The 18,251-nt window shown below is 54.1% G+C and overlaps 1 protein-coding gene across 6 annotated transcripts in view; it reads right to left on the reverse strand.

The window, feature by feature from the left end:
- Positions 1-18,251, reverse strand: part of GRK4 (G protein-coupled receptor kinase 4) — a 132,046-nt gene that overhangs the window by 49,776 nt on the left and 64,019 nt on the right. The window lies entirely within an intron of this gene.

Consider the following 18,251-nt stretch of genomic DNA (forward strand, 5'->3'; position numbering starts at 1 on the left):
AGTCTTAATCACAGAGAAGCAGCGTGGCTCAGTGGAAAGAGCCCGGGCTTGGGAGTCAGGGGTCATGGGTTCGAATCCCGGCTCTGCCACTTGGCAGCCGTGTGACTGTGGGGAAGTCACTTCACTTCCCTGGGCCTCAGTTCCCTCATCTGGAAAATGGGGATTAAGACTATGAGCCTCATGTGGGACCGATTACCCAGTATAGCCCAGTGCTTAGAACAGCGCCCTGCGCACAGTAAGCACTTAACAATACCAACATTATTTATTTATTATTATTATTAATCCCCATGTTATGGACGAAGCACCCAAAAGTGAAGTGACTCGCCCAGAGTCACACAGCGGACAGGTGGCGGAGCCGGGATTAGAACCCATGACCCGTGACTCCCAAACCCGCGCTCTTTCCACTGAGCCACGCTCTTTCCCTCCATCCCTTAAGGATCTTGACTGGTTTTATTCAAACCTCCTTCCCTTTGAATCAGCTCAGCCGGTTTCAGAGGGAGGAAGAAAAGATGGGGAAAGTGACTTCCCCAAGGCCACACGGCAGGCGAGCGGCAGAGCCGGGATTAGAATAATAATAGTAATGTTGGTATCTGTTAAGCGCTTACTATGTGCCGAGCGCTGTTCTAAGCGCTGGGGGAGACACGGGGGAATCAGGTTGTCCCACGTGGGGCTCACAGTCTTCATCCCCATTTTCCAGATGAGGGAACTGAGGCCCAGAGGAGTGAAGCGACTCGCCCACAGTCCCACAGCTGACAAGTGGCAGATCTGAGATTCGAACTCATGACCTCTGACTCCAAAGCCCGTGCTCTTTCCACAGAACCCACAGCCCCGTCTCCCAGGTCTTTTATACGAGGGATGAGGAGTAAGGACTGTAAGGACACCGCAAGAGAGGGTGATTACTTCCCAAACCGGCAACTCTCCTTTGAAATTTCGGGAACCTGTATTTCTTTCACGGAAATACTGACCAAGTTAAAATCTCCAAAGGACCCTGGCCAGTTTCCACGGCGGAAATCGACAACCCTTGAGAATTTATTTTCGTCTTGGGCCGATACTAGTAATTTTAACGTTCAATATTTACACTGAAAATGCACCCACATTTGTAGGATCCTCCTGTTGACCGGGAATCTCCCTCGCTTAATGGCTGCCCTCTCCGGCAGGGGATGTCCCTAGTCATTTGAAAATGAGCTCCGAAGCAGCGCGGCTCAGCGGCAAGAGCCCGGGCTTGGGAGGCGGAGGCCGTGGGTTCTAATCCCGGCTCCGCCTCTTGTCAGCTGTGTGACCGTGGGCGAGTCGCGTAACCTCTCTGGGCCTCAGTTCCCTCATCTGGAAAATGGGGATGAAGACGGGGAGCCCCACGTGGCACAACCTCATTACAGCGTGGCTCAGTGGAAAGAGCGCGGGCTTTGGAGTCAGGGCTCGTGAGTTCGAATCCCAGCTCTGCCACTTGTCGGCTGTGTGACCGTGGGCGAGTCACTTCACTTCTCTGGGCCTCAGTTCCCTCATCTGGAAAATGGGGATGAAGACCGGGAGCCCCAGGTGGGACGACCTGATTCCCCTATGTCTACCCTAGCGCTTAGAACGGTGCTCGGCACATAGTAGGCGCTTAACAAATACCAACATTATTATTACCTTCTATCGCCCCCAGTGCTTAGTAAGAACTTTAAAAATGCCATCATCATTATTATGATTATTACTGCATCAGCCTCCTCACCGACTCCCCTGCCTCTCCCTCTCCGCTCCATATTTCACTCTGCTGCTTGAGTCATTTTCCTCAAAAGACCACTCAGGCCACATCGCCCCGCTCCTCACAAACCTCCCGCTCAGAGGGAAACTCCTTATCGGCGTCTTGGAGAAGCAGCGTGGCTTAGTGGAAAGAGCACGGGTTATTATTATTATTATTATTTACTCATTCCATAGTAGGCCCACAGTAAGCGCTTAACAAATACCAACATCATCACATCATCGTTTCTTTATTCAATCTATTTATTTAGGGCCGTCAAGCAGTTCTCCCTCACCTAGCGAACCTCACCGATCTCCGGCAAACGCTCTTAACGACAACCTACTCGCTCCGCCTCAGTAATGATAATAATAATGATGTTGGCATCTGTTAAGCGCTTACTACGGGCAGAGCGCCGTTCTAAGCGCTGGGGGGAGATACGGGGCCGTCGGGCCGTCCCGCGTGAGGCTCACAGTCTTCATCCCCATTTACCGGATGAGGCCACTGAGGCCCAGAGAAGTGAAGTGACTTGCCCACGGTCACACAGCTGACGAGTGGCAGAGCTGGGATCTCATCTGTCCAGCGACTCCCTTTCCCGCGGCCTTCCTCTGGCCTGGAACTCTTTCCCCTTTCTCTCCCCACGGCCCGCCGCTCTCCCCATCCTCAACGTCCCACTGAAAAGATAACCCTCCTCCAAGGGGCCTTCCTTGATTACGCCCTCGCCTCTCCCATTCGTCCTCCTTCCCGGGTTGCTTAGGAACTCGGGTCTGTAGCCCTGAAGAACGTAGACGGTCGCCCCTCAGCCCCACGGCACTTAAGGACAGATCCGTTTACTAGGCCATTTCCCCGATCCACATTTCATCCGCCCCTTCGAAGTCTTACGATAACGATGATGGTCTTCGTTAGGCGCTTACTCTGTGCCGAGCGCTGTCCTAAGTGCTGGGGTTCGAACCCCCGCTCTGCCGCTTGTCAGCTGTGTGACTGTGGGCGAGTCCCTTCGCTTCTCTGGGCCTCAGTTACCTCATCTGGAAAACGGGGATTAAAACCGTGAGCCTCACGTGGGGCGACCCGATGACCCCGTCTCTCCCCCAGCGCTCAGGACGGTGCTCTGCACATAGTAAGCGCTTAACAGATGCCAACGTTATTATTATTATTATTACAAGGTCATCAGGGTGCCCCACGTGGGGCTCACAGTCTCAGTCCCCGTTTGACAGACGAGGCGAATGAGGCCCAGAGAAGTGAGGTGACTTGCTCAAAGTCACCCAGCTGACAGGTGGCGGAATCAGGATTCGAACCCACGGCCTCTGACTCCCAAGCCCGGGCTCTTTCCACTGAGCCACGCTGTTTCTCTATCGAAGGCCCATCTCCACCAAGAGGCCTTCCCAGACTAAGCCCCGCTTTTCCTCATCTCCCACTCCCTTCGGCGTCACCCTGATTCGCTCCCTTTTCTTCCCCTTCCGCCCGACCCACAGCGCTCGTGTACATGTATCTGTCATTTTATTTATCTGTATCGACGTCTGCCTCCCCCGTCTAGACTGTGAGCCCTCTGTAGGCAGGGATTGTCTCTCTTTATTGTTGTATTGTACTTTCTCAAGCGGTTAGTACAGTGCTCCGCACACCGCAAGCGCTTCAATAAACACCGCTGACTGAATGATTTCGAATGTTCATTCAACAGTATTTATTGGGCGCTTACTCTGTGCAGAGCACTGGACTAAGCGCGTGGAACGAACAAGTCGGCAACAGATAGAGACGGTCCCTGCCGTTCGACGGGCTTACGGTCCGATCGGGGGGAGACAAGAACGACGGCAATGAACAGAGTCGAGGGGAAGGACGTCTCGTAAAAACAACGGCGACTAAATAGAATCGAGGCGATGTACGGCTCATTGACAAAATAAATAGGGTGATGGAAATATATACAGTTGAGCAGTGTGAGAATGTGAGCTCGCTGTGGGCAGGGATCATGTCAACGCATTCCACCGTACTGTACTCTCATTCATTCACTCATTCAGTAGTATTTACTGGGCGCTTACCCCGTGCAGAGCACCGGGCTAAGCGTTGGAAAGTACAGTTCGGCAACAGAGAGACAATCCCTGCCCACACCGGGCTTACGGTCTAGGAGGGGGGGGGAGACAGACAGGCATCAATATAAATAAACAGAATTATAGATATAGACAATGAGTAACGAGGCATTAATATAAAGAAATAGAATTATAGATGCACGTAAACAGGCATTAATATGAATAGAATTATAGATTCTGTCTATAGATTATAGAATTATAGATACACACATGCTACGGGGCGGGGGGGGAGGGAGGTAAAGCAGAGGGAGCGAGTCGGGGCGACCGGGAGGGGAGAGGAAGCTGAGGAAAAGCGGGGCTTCGTCTGGGAGTGAACTAGTGTGCTAAGCACTCTCCCGAGTGCTTAGTACAGTGCCCTGCACACAGTAAGTGCTCAGTAAATTCCACTGATTGAGTGACGGCAACTGTGAAGATCTTTCTACACCTGCTACACAGACCACACTTACTTCATCCGTTTATTCACTCAGTCGTGTTTGAGCGCTTACTATGTGCAGAGCACTGTACTGAGCGCTGCGAATGTACAATTTGGCAACAGACGGGGACAATCCCTGCCCAATGATGGGTTCGCCTGCATAACTTCCACGGAATGGAAATGAAAGTCACCGGAAAATACGGCCTTGGAAATCGGAATCAAGCCGGGGACCGACGTTGATTTCCGTGAATCAAATGATTTCTCTATGGCCAACACCTCTATCCAATCTAAACGACGACTGTGGACGTGCACTTCACCAGATGGACTGTACAGAAATCAAATGGACTGCATTATTTACGGAAAGAGATGGAGGGGTTCTATTTTGGCAGCAAAAACGTGGCCCGGAGCTGACCGCGGAACAGATCACGAGCCGCGGATGTGGAAACTCCGGCTAAAACTTAGAAAGATCAATCCTGCCTTACGGCTGCCCAAATATGACCTGACGAATATTCTCCCCGTGTTTAACCATCGTGTGAGAAATAGATTTGAGGCGTTCAATCTCACAGACCAGGAAGCAGAGAAAATGCGGGCGGAGATTAAAAATGTCATCGAGGAAGAAAGTGACACAGTCCTGCCGGGAAGAAGAAAAAGCCAAAACGGATGTCCAACATTACTCTGGAAGTAGCCCCAAAAAAAGGCCGGAAGCAAAAAATGCGAGGACAAAAGAATCTGGTTAAAGAACTGAACCGAGAATTCCGGCGCTCCGCCGGGAAGGACAAACAGGAATGTTATAACGGCATACGTAAAGAAACGGAAGTCGATAACGAACGTGGGCAGACAAGATCACTATTTCAGAAGATTAAGGAAATTAAGGGAACATTTCATCCTCGGATTGGCTGTGTCAGAAGCAAAGATGGCACCGTCTGATGCCAGTGGAATCACACCGAGGCGGAAAGAATACACACGGGAACTATACCAGAAAGATAGCAACGTTCAAGAAGTATTTAAAGCTCCTCCTTTTGAATTAGAACCACGCATCGTACCAATAATAATGTTGGTATTTGTTAAGCGATTACTACGTGCAGAGCACCGTTCTAAGCGCTGGGGGAGATACAGCTAATCAGGTTGTCCCACGTGCGGCTCACAGGCTTCATCCCCATTTGGAAAGTGAAGTCAGCTCAGCTTTCTCGCCCTAAATAAGGCACGTGGCTTTAATCGGCTTCTGATTGGCCTAGAGAAGCAGCGTGGCTCGGCGGAAAGAGCCCGGGCTTGGGAGTCAGAGGTCCCGGGTTCTAATCCCGGCTCTGCCGCTTGTCAGCTGTGTGACCGTGGGCGAGTCCCTTCACTTCTCTGTCCCTCAGTTCCCTCATCTGTAAAATGGGGGTGAAGACTGTGAGCCTCACGTGGGACAACCTCATTCCCCTGTATCTCCCCCAGCGCTCAGAACGGTGCGCTGCACATAGTAAGCGCGTAACGAATACCAACATCATTATTATTACTATTACTATTATTATTATCATTGAGGTGCTTCAGGCAGCTGGAGAGGAACCGGTAAAAGTCCTTGCCAAATTATGTCAACAGGTCTGGCTAACGACTCCACGGCCATCTGACTGGAAGAGATGAGTTTAGGTTCCAATAACGAAGAACGGAGCTACAGCTAAACGCGACCGTTATCGGACGGATTCCTCGACCTCACACGCCAGGAAGATACCACTAAAAGATATCCAGCGTCGAGCGGAGACCTCCACGGAACACGAGTTGCCCGACGTTCAAGCGCCATTCCGGAAAGGACGAGGGACGCGGGATATTATTGTCGATGTCCATTGGATAACTGACCGGACGAGAGAATATCCAAAGGAAGCCAGCCTGAGCTTTACTGATTATAGAAGCGGCGTGGCTCAGTGGAAAGAGCCCGGGCTTGGGAGCCAGAGGCCATGGGTTCGAATTCCGGCTCTGCCACTGTCAGCTGTGTGACCGTGGGCGAGTCACTTCACTTCTCCGGGCCTCAGTTCCTTCATCTGTAAAATGGGGATGAAGACTGTGAGCCTCATGTGGGACGACCTGATGACCCTGTATCTACCCAGCGCTTAGAACGGTGCTCTGCACCTAGTAAGGGCTTTACAAATACCGACGTTACTAAGAAGCAGCGTGGCTCAGTGAAAAGAGCACGGGCTGGGGACTCAGAAGGTCATGGGTTCAAGTCCCGGCTCCACCGCTTGTCACTTTGGGCAAGTCACTTAACTTCTCTGGGCCTCAGTTCCCTCAACTGTAAAACGGGGATTAAGACCGTGGGCCCCACGTGGGACGACCTGATGACCTCGTATCCTCCCCGGCGCTTAGAACGGTGCTTTGCACATAGTAAGCGCTTAACAAATGCCGCCATCATCATCATCATCATCCTCCTCATCATTATAGTAAGGCCTCTGACTGCATGGATCACAAGAAACCCTGGAGCATGTCAAGGAAAATGGGCACGCTGCACCATTTAATCACATCAGTACGGAAATTAAGGGAGGCTACAATAAAAACAGAATATGGAAAAATGAATTGGTTTCCCACCAGTAAGGGTGTAGGACAAGGATGTATCTTATCGCCTTATCTGTTCATCCTTGACACCGAACACCTAATGCGAGAAGCCGGACTGGATGAATCCGACCAACGGGGAGTAAAGAACGGAGGAAGGGATACAAACAATCTTCGTTCTGCTGCTGCTACGGCCCTACTGGCAGAGAGCCAAGACGATCTGAAGGGCTTATTATTAAAAGGCAAGGAACAGAGCACGGAATTGGACCTACATTTAAATGTCAAGAAAAAGGTCATGACAACCGGAAGTTTTAACGCATTCCCAGTGGACGGAGAGGAGATGAAGCGGCTGACGATTCTTCTCTCCCGGGATCGATAATGACCGATAAAGGAACTAGAAGCCAGAAAACCCGCCCAAGACGAATGTCGGGGAGACTTGCTATGAAGAGCCTGGAAAAATACAAACTGTCAACCCCACGGCGTTTCCAGTGACAACGTATGGATCCGAAAGCCGGACGGTGAAAGGACGGGGCAGACGGAACGTCGATTCTTTTGAAACGTGGGGTTGGAGAAGGCTCTTGCGAATACCACGGGCAGCCCACAGAACAAACAAATGGATTTTGCAGCAAATGAAACCGAAGTGGTCTCTGGAGGCCACATGACTCGACACAGATTAGCATATTTTGGACATATCTGGACTACTTCTCTGGAGAAGACACTAATGCTGGGAGAGTCCGGGGAAAAGGCGGAAGAGGCAGACCGGCGGCTCGAGGGACAGAAACCGTAACAGCGATAACGAAGCGCCGTTAGAAAGGTCGCAGATCCTGACAGAGGACAGGACGTTCCGGAGAAAGTCTGTCCGTGGAGTCGCTATCCGTCGCAAACGACTCGGCGGCACTTAAATAATTACAATTCTACGTGCCAGGCACCGTACCGAGCACTCCGACGGACACAAGCGAATCGGGTTGGCTCCAGTGGAGAAGCAGCGTGGCTCAGCGGAAAGAGCCCGGGCTGGGGAGTCAGAGGTCACGGGTTCGTATCCCGGCTCCGCCACTTGTCAGCTGGGTGACTGTGGGCGAGTCACTTCGCTTCTCTGTGTCTCGGTCCCCTCATCTGTAAAATGGGGATGAAGACTGTGAGCCTCCCGTGAGACGACCCGATGACCCCGTATCTCCCCCAGCGCTTAGAACGGTGCTCGGCACACGGTAAGCGCTTAACAGATACCAACGTTATTATTATCATTACAGTCCCTTGTCCCACATGGGGCTAACAGCTTCGATCCCCATTTTACAGCTGAGGGAACTGAGGCACAGAGAAGTGAGAAGTGACTCGCCCGAGGCCACCCAGCTGCCGGGCGGCGGAGCCGGGATTAGAACCCATGACCTTCTGGCTCCCGGGCCCGGGCTCTAGCCACTACGCCGTGCTGCTTCTCTGAAGGATGAGAGATGTACGGAACGATCGCCTCTTTTCCAAGGCTTGGCTTTCCCGTGAGAGGAAAGAACGGACAGAGAAACATCCAAAAAATGTGGGCTTTAAAGCACTCCGTTACCTCGCTCCCTCCTGCCTTACCTCCCCGACTGCCGTCTTCAACCCGACGGGCAGACTTAGCTCTTCTGACACCAACCCACTCACCGCCTCTCGATCTCATCCATTCATGCGTTCAATCGTATTTATTGAGCGCTTACTGTGTGCAGAGCGCCGTACCGAGCGCTCGGAACGGACAGATCGGCAACGGACAGAGACGGTCCCCGCCCTCTGACGGGCTCCCGGTCCGATCGGGGGAGACGGACGGACGAGGACGATGGCGATAGATAGAGTCGAGGGGGAGAACGTCTCATTAAAACAAAGCAAATAACAGAATCAAGGCGATGTACATCTCATTACCGAAATAAATAGGGCGACGAAGATCTATACGGTCGAGCGGACGAGTACGGTGCCGAGGGGAGGGGACGGGAGAGGGGGAGGAGCGGAGGGAGAGGGGGAGGAAGAGAGTTTAGCTGGGGAGAGGTGAAGGGGGGGATAGAGGGAGCAGGGGGAGAAGGGGAGCTCAGTGTGGGAAGGCCTCTCGGAGGAGGTGAGCTCTAGGAAGGGTTTCGAAGAGGGGAAGAGAATTAGAATTGGAGAAGCAGCGTGGCTCAGTGGAAAGAGCACGGGCTTTGGAGTCAGGGCTCATGAGTTCGAATCCCGGCTCTGCCACTTGTCGGCTGTGTGACCGCGGGCGAGTCACTTCACTTCTCTGGGCCTCGGTTCCCTCATCTGTAAAACGGGGATTAAGACCGTGAGCCCCACGTGGGACGACCTGATTCCCCTGTGTCTGCCCCAGCGCTTAGAACGGTGCTCGGCACATAGTAAGCGCTTAACAAATACCAACATTATTATTATTATCATCATCATTATTAATTAGTCCATCTCGCCGCCGACCCCTTGGCCACATCGAGTGTGGCCGGGACGGCCCCCCTTCTTCATAGCCAACGGATGAAAACTCTCCCCACATTCAAAGCCTCTTCCAAGAGGCCTTCCCCGACTAAGCCCTCCTTCCCTCTTCTCCCAAGCCCTTCCGTGTCACCCTCGCACCTGGATCTGCACCCTCTAATCATCCCTCCCTCTGCCCCAATCTGTTGCCCACCTGTCCATTCCAAGCGCTCGGTACGGTGCTCTGCACATAGTAAGCGCTCAATAAACACTACTGAATGAACGAAACGAATGCCCCGCAGCCCTTACGGACAGATCCGTGATTTTTCAATTTACATTAACGTCTCTCTCCCCGCTTCAGGCCGCAAGCTCCTTGCGGGCAAGGAATGCCTATCGACTCTGTTACGCCGTGCCCTCCCGAAGGCTTGGTAAAATCCCAAATGAAGAGCAAACGCTCGATAAATACAACCGATCGATTGACTTCCAACGGCTCTTTTCTCCACTGGACTGCAAGCTCCTCGACGGTAGGGATTCCGTCCATTTCCTCTCTTGCGCTTTTCCACACACTCAGTACAGTTCTCTGCCCAGAGGAAGCGTGCAACCAATACCACCGACGGACCGATCGATTTATCCTCCGCAAACGTATTTTCGCGCGGCTCTGAAACGCTCACGCCAGCCTCCACCGGTTTCTGGAGAAGCAGATGGTCCAGTAGAAGGCATACATTTCTCTGCAGCAGTCTAACGCGTGTTTGGCAAACAACCAGGAGAAGCAGCGTGGCTCAGCGGAAAGAGCGCGGGCTTGGGAGTCGGGGGTCGGGGGTTCGAATCCCGGCTCCGCCACTCGGCAGCGGGCAGGTCACTTCACTTCTCTGGGCCTCGGTTCCCTCATCTGGAAAATGGGGATGAAGACTGTGAGCCCCACGTGGGACGACCTGATGACCCTGCATCTCCACCAGAGCTTAGAACAGTGCTCTGCACATAGTGAGCGCTTAACAAATACCAACATCATTATTATTATTATTATTATTATTAATAATGCTGATATTCCAGTCTTCCCCAAAGAGAAAGGTGTCCGACCAACAGCAGACCGACTTGATAATGTTGGCATCTGTTAAGCGCTTACTACGTTAGCAGAGCACTGTTTTAAGCACTGGGTAGATACAGGGTCATCAGGTTGCCCCACGCGAGGTTCAGAGTTAAACCCCATTTGACAGATGCGGGAACCGAGGCACAGAGAGGTTAAATGACTCGCCCACAGTCACACAGCTGACAAGCAGCTGAGCTGCGATACGGACCCATGACCTCCGACTCCCAAGCCCGGGCTCTTTCCACTGAGCCGCGCTGCTTCCCAATAATGTCGGGATTCGTTAAGCGCTCACTATGTGCCGAGCGCTGTTCTAGGCGCTGGGGGAGACACAGGGTCATCGGGTTGCCCCACGCGGGGCTCACATTTTTTAATCGCCATTTTTACAGATGAGGTCACTGAGGCCCAGAGAAGTGAAGTGACTCGCCCAGAGTCACACAGCTGACGAGGGGCAGAGGCGGGATTGGAACCCAGGACGATAAAGTACACGTGAGATCCCTCTACACTCCCTCATTTCTAAGAGCCGGTTAACAGACCGGTGCACTGAGCCCTCGGGAGCTCAGCGGCAATCTCGCCGATGGAACACCACACTCAGTTAAGGGACGGAAACGCGGGGCAGCGGTCGGGACGGCCGATCGCAAGTGAAAAGTCCCCGGCTTCGCCCTCGCGTTTCCACTGATCTGTCTGACTCACGGCAAGTCACTTTCTCAGCGCTTCCATCCTCCCTCCGCATAATGAGGGGAAATTACAGACTACTTGGGATTCGGGCCTCAGGAGACGCCTTTGTTAGACACTCTTCACAAAAGGTTCGAAGGCCACGTAAAAGGAACCGACCGTACCAAAGAATATATTTCATTTAACAGAGCGGTAAAATATCTTTAAATGCCTTCCCGTTGGTTAAAGGGTTCAAGTTGAGCTTCACTAGCGGCTTCTCCAGAGTCACCTGTACACGTGTAACTATTTTATCTCCTTATTCAGGCCCCCGAAGGAGTGTAATCTTCCAGCGTTCTAAGTGGCATCTGTTAAGCGCTTACTACGTGCCGGGCGCTCTGATGGCGTCGGTATTTGTTAAGCGCGGACTAGGTGCAGAGCACTGCTCTAAGCGCTGGGGGAGATACAGGGTCATCGGGTTGTCCCACGTGGGGCTCGCAGTTCATCCCCATTTGACAGATGAGGCGACTGAGGCCCAGAGAAGCGAAGTGACTCGCCCACAGTCACCCAGCTGACGAGTGGCGGAGCCGGGAGTCGAACCCATGACCTCGGACTCCGGAGCCCGGGCTCTTCCCACTGAGCCACGCTGCTCCCCCCAACGTCTAACGTAGATACAAGGTAATCGGGTTGTACGCGGCCCCTGCTCTAAACGGGGCTCACGGTGCTAATCCCCGTTTTACAGATGAGGCAACTGAGGCCCAGAGAAGTGAGGCGACTTGCCCGAGCTCACTCAGCGGCGAGGCGGCAGAGCCGGGATTAGAACCCACGACCTTCTGACTCCCAGGCCCGTGCTCTACCTGCTAGACCACGCCGCTTCTGAATGTGAACTCGCCTTTAAAATATTATTAGTAGGGCACCACATTCAAATTTGGCAAATGCACATTCATCAAAAAATACTTTCATGAAGAAATCGATTATGAGGAGTTGATAGGAAGATTCATTCATTCATTCAATAGTATTGATTGAGCGCTTACCATGTGGAGAGCACCGTACTAAGCGCTTGGAATGGGCAAGTCGGCGACAGGCAGAGACGGTCCCTGCCCGCTGACGGGCTTACGGTCTAATCGTGGGAGACGGACGGACAAGAACATGAAGATGACATGTGGGGTACAATGACGATGATAATAATAATGATGACGATGTTAGTATCTGTTAAGCGCTTATTATGTGCCGAGCACCGTTCCAAGCGCTGGGGGAGAACACGGGGTAATCAGATCGTCCCACGTGAGGCTCACGGTTTTAATCCCCATTTTCCAGATGAGGTCACTGAGGCCCAGAGAAGTGAAGGGACTGGCCCACAGTCACCCAGCTGGCAAGCGGCAGATCCGGGATTCGAACCCATGGCCTCTGACTCCCAAGCCCGGGCTCTTGCCCCTGGGCCACGCTGCTTCTCAATGACCCCTTGCAACTAGGAGTCAGGCACTGTTCTAAGCGCTGGGGTGGATACGAGATAATCTGGTTGTACACAGCCCCCGGAAAAAGATGTATTTTTAATGCAGTTGGGTGTTTGACTAGGTTTCCTCACTAGGCGTATTCGCCCGCCGGTTAGCTCGTGGGCAGGGAATGTGTCTGTTTATCTGTTACTGTTATATCGTACTCTCTCAAGCGCTTAGTAAAGTCCTCCGCACACAGGAAGCGCTCGATCCATACGCCCGGAAGACTAATACGGACTGTGGCTAGCTCAGTGGAAAGAGCACGGGCTTGGGAGCCAGGGGGTCACGCGTTCGAATTCCGGCTCCGCCGCCCGTCAGCTGTGTGACTCCGGGCGAGTCACGTCACTCCTCTGGGCCTCGGTTCCCTCACCTGCAAAATGGGGATTGAAAGTGTGAGCCCCATGTGGGACGGACCCGATTATCCTCTTTCTACCCCAGTGCTCAGAACAGTGTCTGGCACACAGTAAGCGCTCCGCCAGTGCCGTCATCGTTAGTATCGTTGTTAGAGTTCCGTCATCAGGTGAACCGAGGAGGAGGGAAACCTAGCAGATTTACTAGGTGAGCAGCAGCGTGGCCCAGTGGAAAGTGCATGGGTCCCGGGAGTCAGAAGACCCGCGTGGCTCAGTGGGAAGAGCCCGGGCTTGGGAGACGGGGGTCATGGGTTCGAATCCCGGCTCCGCCACTTGTCAGCCGGGTGACTGTGGGCGAGTCACTTCATTTCTCTGAGCCTGGGTGACCTCATCTGTCAAATGGGGATGAAGACCGGGAGCCTCGCGGGGGACGACCCGATGACCCCGTATCTACCCCAGCGCTTAGAACGGTGCTCTGCACGTACTGAGCGCCTGACAGATACCAACATTATCGTTATTACCTGGATTCTCAGCCCGGCTCTGCTGAAGTCTTGCTTAAGTCTCTCCCCAGCACCCAGTATTCGTTCAGCCCGTCAGACGGCAGGGACCGTCTCTATCTGTTGCCGACTTGTTCATTCCAAGCGCTTAGTACGGTGCTCTGCACATAGTAAGCGCTCGATGAATGCGATTGAATGAATGAATGAATGAATGAATGAATTCAGTCAATTCACTCAGTTGTATTTACTGAGCACTTACTGGGAGCAGAGCACCGTACCCAGCGCTTGGGAAGTACAGTTCAGCAGCAGATAGAGACAATCCCTGCCTGCAACGGGCTCACAGTCTAGAAGGGGAGAGGCGGTCAACCAAACAAGGAGAGGGGCATCGGTAGCATCGATATAAATGGAACGACAGACCTATACACCATCATTAATAAAATAAATAGAATGATAAATATGTACAAATATAGACGAGTGCTTTGGGGCGGGGAGGGGGGGCAGAGCGGAGGGAGGGGGTCGGGGCGACGGGGAGGGGAGGAGGGGCGGAGGGAAAGGAGGGCTCAGTGTGGGAAGGCCTCCCGGAGGAGGTGAGCTCTCGGGAGGGCTTTGACGGGGGGAAGGGTGATCGTTTGGCGGATGTGAGGAGGGAGGGCGGCCCAGGCGGGCCGCGGGCCGGGGGCCGACGGCGGGCCGGGCGGGAGGGAGGCCCGGGGGGGAGGCGAGCGGCGGCCGAGGAGCGGAGCGAGCGGGCCGCGACGGGGGAGGGGAGGGGGGAGGGGGGAGGGGAGGACGGGGCCGGGGGCCGGACGGCTCGGAAGCCGACAGGGCGGAGTGGGGGCTCCCGTGGCCGTGACTATTTTACGGTGCCACTGGCGATTAATCGGGTGACGCCTTTCTTTCTGAATCTTTCCCACGCCAGAATTGACCCCCACAGATGGGCAAGCATGTAAGTGTCGAACCGGGTCTCTTCCTCGGCTAAAACATGCCAGAACAGGGATCGGCGGGTGTCAGTCAGTCAGTCCGTAGAATCTACCGAGCAGTTACTCGCCAGGATGAGTCCGGTAACGGTAACGGACACCGCCGTCCCCCGACTGGGCCCTCGTTTCCTCTTCGGCCACTCCCTTCTGCGTCACCTCTGCACGTGGATTCGCTCCCTTTAACCACCGTCCCCTTCAGCGTTTGCGTCCGTTTCCGTCGTTTATTGATTTCTATTAACGTCCGCCTTCCCCTCTAGGCCGTAAGCTCACCGTGGGCAGGGAGTGCGTCTACTGTGTCTTCCTCATCAGTAAAAAGCGATTCAACACCTGTTCTCCCTCCTCCTTAAACTCTGAATGCAAAACAGGGACAGTGTCTGACCCGGTTTCCTTATATCTACCTAAGCGCTCAGTGCAGTGGTTGGAAAACAGTGCTTAAATAAAAGAAGGACGTTACTGCACGTGGAAGGGAAACGGGACATCTATTGAAATCGCTCTTCAGACACGCGATGGCATTTATTGAGCGCTTAGCTTGTGCGGAGCTACGGACTAAGCACCTGGGAGAGGACAATATGACGATAAGCGGACGCATCCCCCGCCGGCGGCGAGCTTACGGGTCTTATTCTGCTTCGCTTGAAGCCGCCCCGTCTACGGGGAAAAGATAGTCTCTTTTATCTCTCTTTAGATACGAGGAGATTCTCTTTAGCTACGGGTAAAATACGTCTCCCTGCCACGTCTGATCTAATTCATCACCTCAGGTTCCCAGACCATTCCCGGGAAAGAAGGCGACGGGAGGCTTCGCTCGAAAGCGGTTTCCCCCAAGCGCTTACCCGCTGGGCGATACGGAATGTTACGGAGAGAAACACGTCCACTTCTCTCAAACGACGGCGGGGAGAGGATATTCCTGCACGGTGCTTGGTACCCGGTAAGCGCTTAACGAAGACCGTCGTGAGGTAAAAGAGGCACAGAGAGGGGAAGTGGCTTGCCCAGGGTCACACGGCAGACAGTAACGATAATAACGATGGTATCCGTTAAGCGCTCACTATGTGCAAAGCGCCGTTCTAAGCCCTGGGGAGATACAAGGTCATCGGGCCGTCCCCCGTGTCCCCATCTGACAGTTGAGGGAACCGAGGCCCAGAGAAGTGCCTTGCCCCAAATCACACGGCCGACAAGTGGCGGAGCCGGGATTCGAACCCGTGACCTCGGAGTCCCAAGCCCGGGCTTCATATGTACGGCATCAGATGTTTTAGACGAGACACGCACGTTACGAGTCACTCCTCGCTTTCCCCGCGCCACTCCCAGTTGGATAAGCCTGCCGGAGGCCAGAATGATTCAATAAAGGTCACGCTGCGCACAGACTGTGGAGGCAAACGTTCATTTCACCGTTCTGCCTGCCTCACGGCCCGAAGGACGGCTAACGAGAGGCCTGGATCAGCGCGGGAGGGGAAGGAAGCCAAAAGAAGACAAGGGCTGAGGGAGGACTGTCCGCGCGCGGCTCGGTGGAAAGAGCCCGGGCTTGGGACTCGGAGGTCAAGGGTTCGAATCCCGGCTTCGCCACGTGTCAGCTGGGTGACTGTGGGCAAGTCACTTCCCGCCTCGGTGACCTCATCCGTCAGATGGGGACGAAGACTGTGAGCCTCGGGTGGGACCACCCGATTACCTGTATCTCCCCCAGCACTCAGAACAGCGCTCTGCACATAGTAAGCGCTTAACAAACACAACATTATTATCACTGCCCCACGGAAAAGAAAAACTGCCCAAGGAAGACGTTTTCTTAAGGATTTGGGGATGCGAGAGACACCTTCAAAATGGCCTCTATCTTTTGGGCTCCAGAGAACCTATTCGAACTCGATTCGGAGAGCGCCCTGTAAGAGTATGAGAGAAGCAGCGTGGCGCGGTGGAAAGAGCACGGGCTTTGGAGTCACAGGTCATGAGTTCGAATCCCGGCTCGGCCACTTGTCAGCTGCGTGACTGTGGGCGAGTCACTTCACCTCTCCGGGCCTCAGTTCCCTCGTCTGTAAAATGGGGATTAAGACCGGGAGCCCCACGTGGGACGACCTGATTCCCCTACGTCTACCCCAGCGCTCAGAACGGTGCTCGGCACGTGGTAAGCGCTTAACAGATACCAACGTCATTATAAAATGCCCCCAACTCCTAAAGGGGCTCTAATTAATCTACTGATGAATTAATGACGGTATCTGTTGAGCGCTTACTGTGTGCCGAGCACCGTTCTAGGCGCCGGGGCAGATAGGACGTAATCAGGTCGTCCCCCGTGGGGCTCACGGTCTTCATCCCCATTTTATAGACGAGGGAACCGAGGCCCAGAGAAGTGAAGTGACTTACATTCGTTCATTCAGTCGTATTTACTGTGCACCTACTCTGTGCAGAGCACTGCACCGAGCGCTCGGAATGGACGATTCGGCAGCAGGTCGGGACGATCCCTGCCCGACGATGGGCCAAAGTCACCCACCTGACGAGCGGCAGAGCCGGGATTAGAACCCACGACCTCTGACTCTCAAGCCCGGGCTCTTGCCACTGAAGCGCACTGCTTCTTCTGCTTCCCCCGATATCGCCTAGAGGAAGTGTGGCCCACTGAAAACACGGGGCTCCGGGTCCAGAGACCCAGGTTTCGGGCCCCTCTCCGCCTGGGAGTCAGAAGATCTGCCTCAGTTCCCTCATCTGGAAAATGGGGATGAACTGCGAGCCTCCCGCGGGACCACCCGATGACCCCGTATCTCCCCCAGCGCTCAGAACGGTGCTCGGCACATGGTGAGCGCTCAACGGATACCAACATTATAATTATTCTCAAGATCGGCATTTTCACCCCGTCTCTGCCTTTTTTTTTAATAAAGTATCTGTTAAGCGCTTCCTACGTGCCGAACCTGTTCTAAGCGCCGGGGGAGAGACTGGGTCACCGGGTCGTCCCCCGTGAGGCTCCCGGTCTTCATCCCCATTTTCCAGATGAGGTCACTGAGGCCCAGAGAAGCGAAGCGACTCGCCCACGGTCACACAGCTGCCGAGTGGCAGAGCTGGGAGCTTTTACCGGCTGCGTGACCTGGGGCGAGTCACTTGGCTTGTCCGCGCATCGGTTCTCTCGTCTCTAAAATGGGCGTTCAACAGCTGTTCTCCCTCCCGCTTAGATCCTGAGCCGCATGGGGTTCGGGGAACTGTGTCGGGCCTGACGATGACGCACCCGTCCCGGTGCTCAGCCGAACGCCTGGCCCAACCCGGCTCTGCCATTTGTCTGCCGGGTGACCTCGGGCCAGTCGCTTCGCTTCTCTGGGCCCGATACCTCATCTGGAAGATGGGGACTGAGAAAGGGAGTCCCAGGTGGGAAGAGCCCGGGCTCGGGAGTCAGAGGGCGTGGGATCGACTCCCGGCTCTGCCACTCGTCAGCCGGGTGACCGTGGGCGAGTCACTTCGCTTCTCTGGGCCTCGGTTCCCTCATCTGGAAAATGGGGATTAACTGGGAGCCTCATGTGGGACCACCTGATGACCCTGTATTATAATAATAATAATAATGATAATGATGGTATTTGTTGAGCGCTTACTATGTGCAGAGCACTGTTCTGAGCGCTGGGGGGGGGGGGGGATACAAAGTGATGAGGGGGTCCCACCTGGGGCGCACAGTCTTGATCCCCATTTTACAGATGAGGTCACTGAGGCACGGAGAAGTGAAGTGACCCGTCCGAAGTCACACAGCTGACAAGTGGCGGAGCTGGAATTAGACCCCGTGACCTCTGACTACCGAGGATAATAATAATGACTGTACGTGTTAAGCGCTTACTACGTGCCAGGCACCTCCTCATATAATAATAATCATAATGTCGGTATCCGTTAAGCGCTCACTACGTGCCGAGCACCGTTCTGAGCGCCGGGGGAGATACGGGGTCATCGGGTCGTCCCACGGGAGGCTCACGGTTAATCCCCATTTGACGGATGAGGTCGCCGAGGCCCAGAGAAGCGAAGCGACTCGCCCACGGTCCCACAGCTGACGGGCGGCAGAGCCGGGGGTCGAACCCGTGACCCGTGACCCCGAAGCCCGGGCTCTCTTCCACTG

Source organism: Ornithorhynchus anatinus, chromosome 4 (genome assembly GCF_004115215.2).
Source record: "Ornithorhynchus anatinus isolate Pmale09 chromosome 4, mOrnAna1.pri.v4, whole genome shotgun sequence".
Taxonomy (NCBI): Eukaryota; Metazoa; Chordata; class Mammalia; order Monotremata; family Ornithorhynchidae; genus Ornithorhynchus; species Ornithorhynchus anatinus.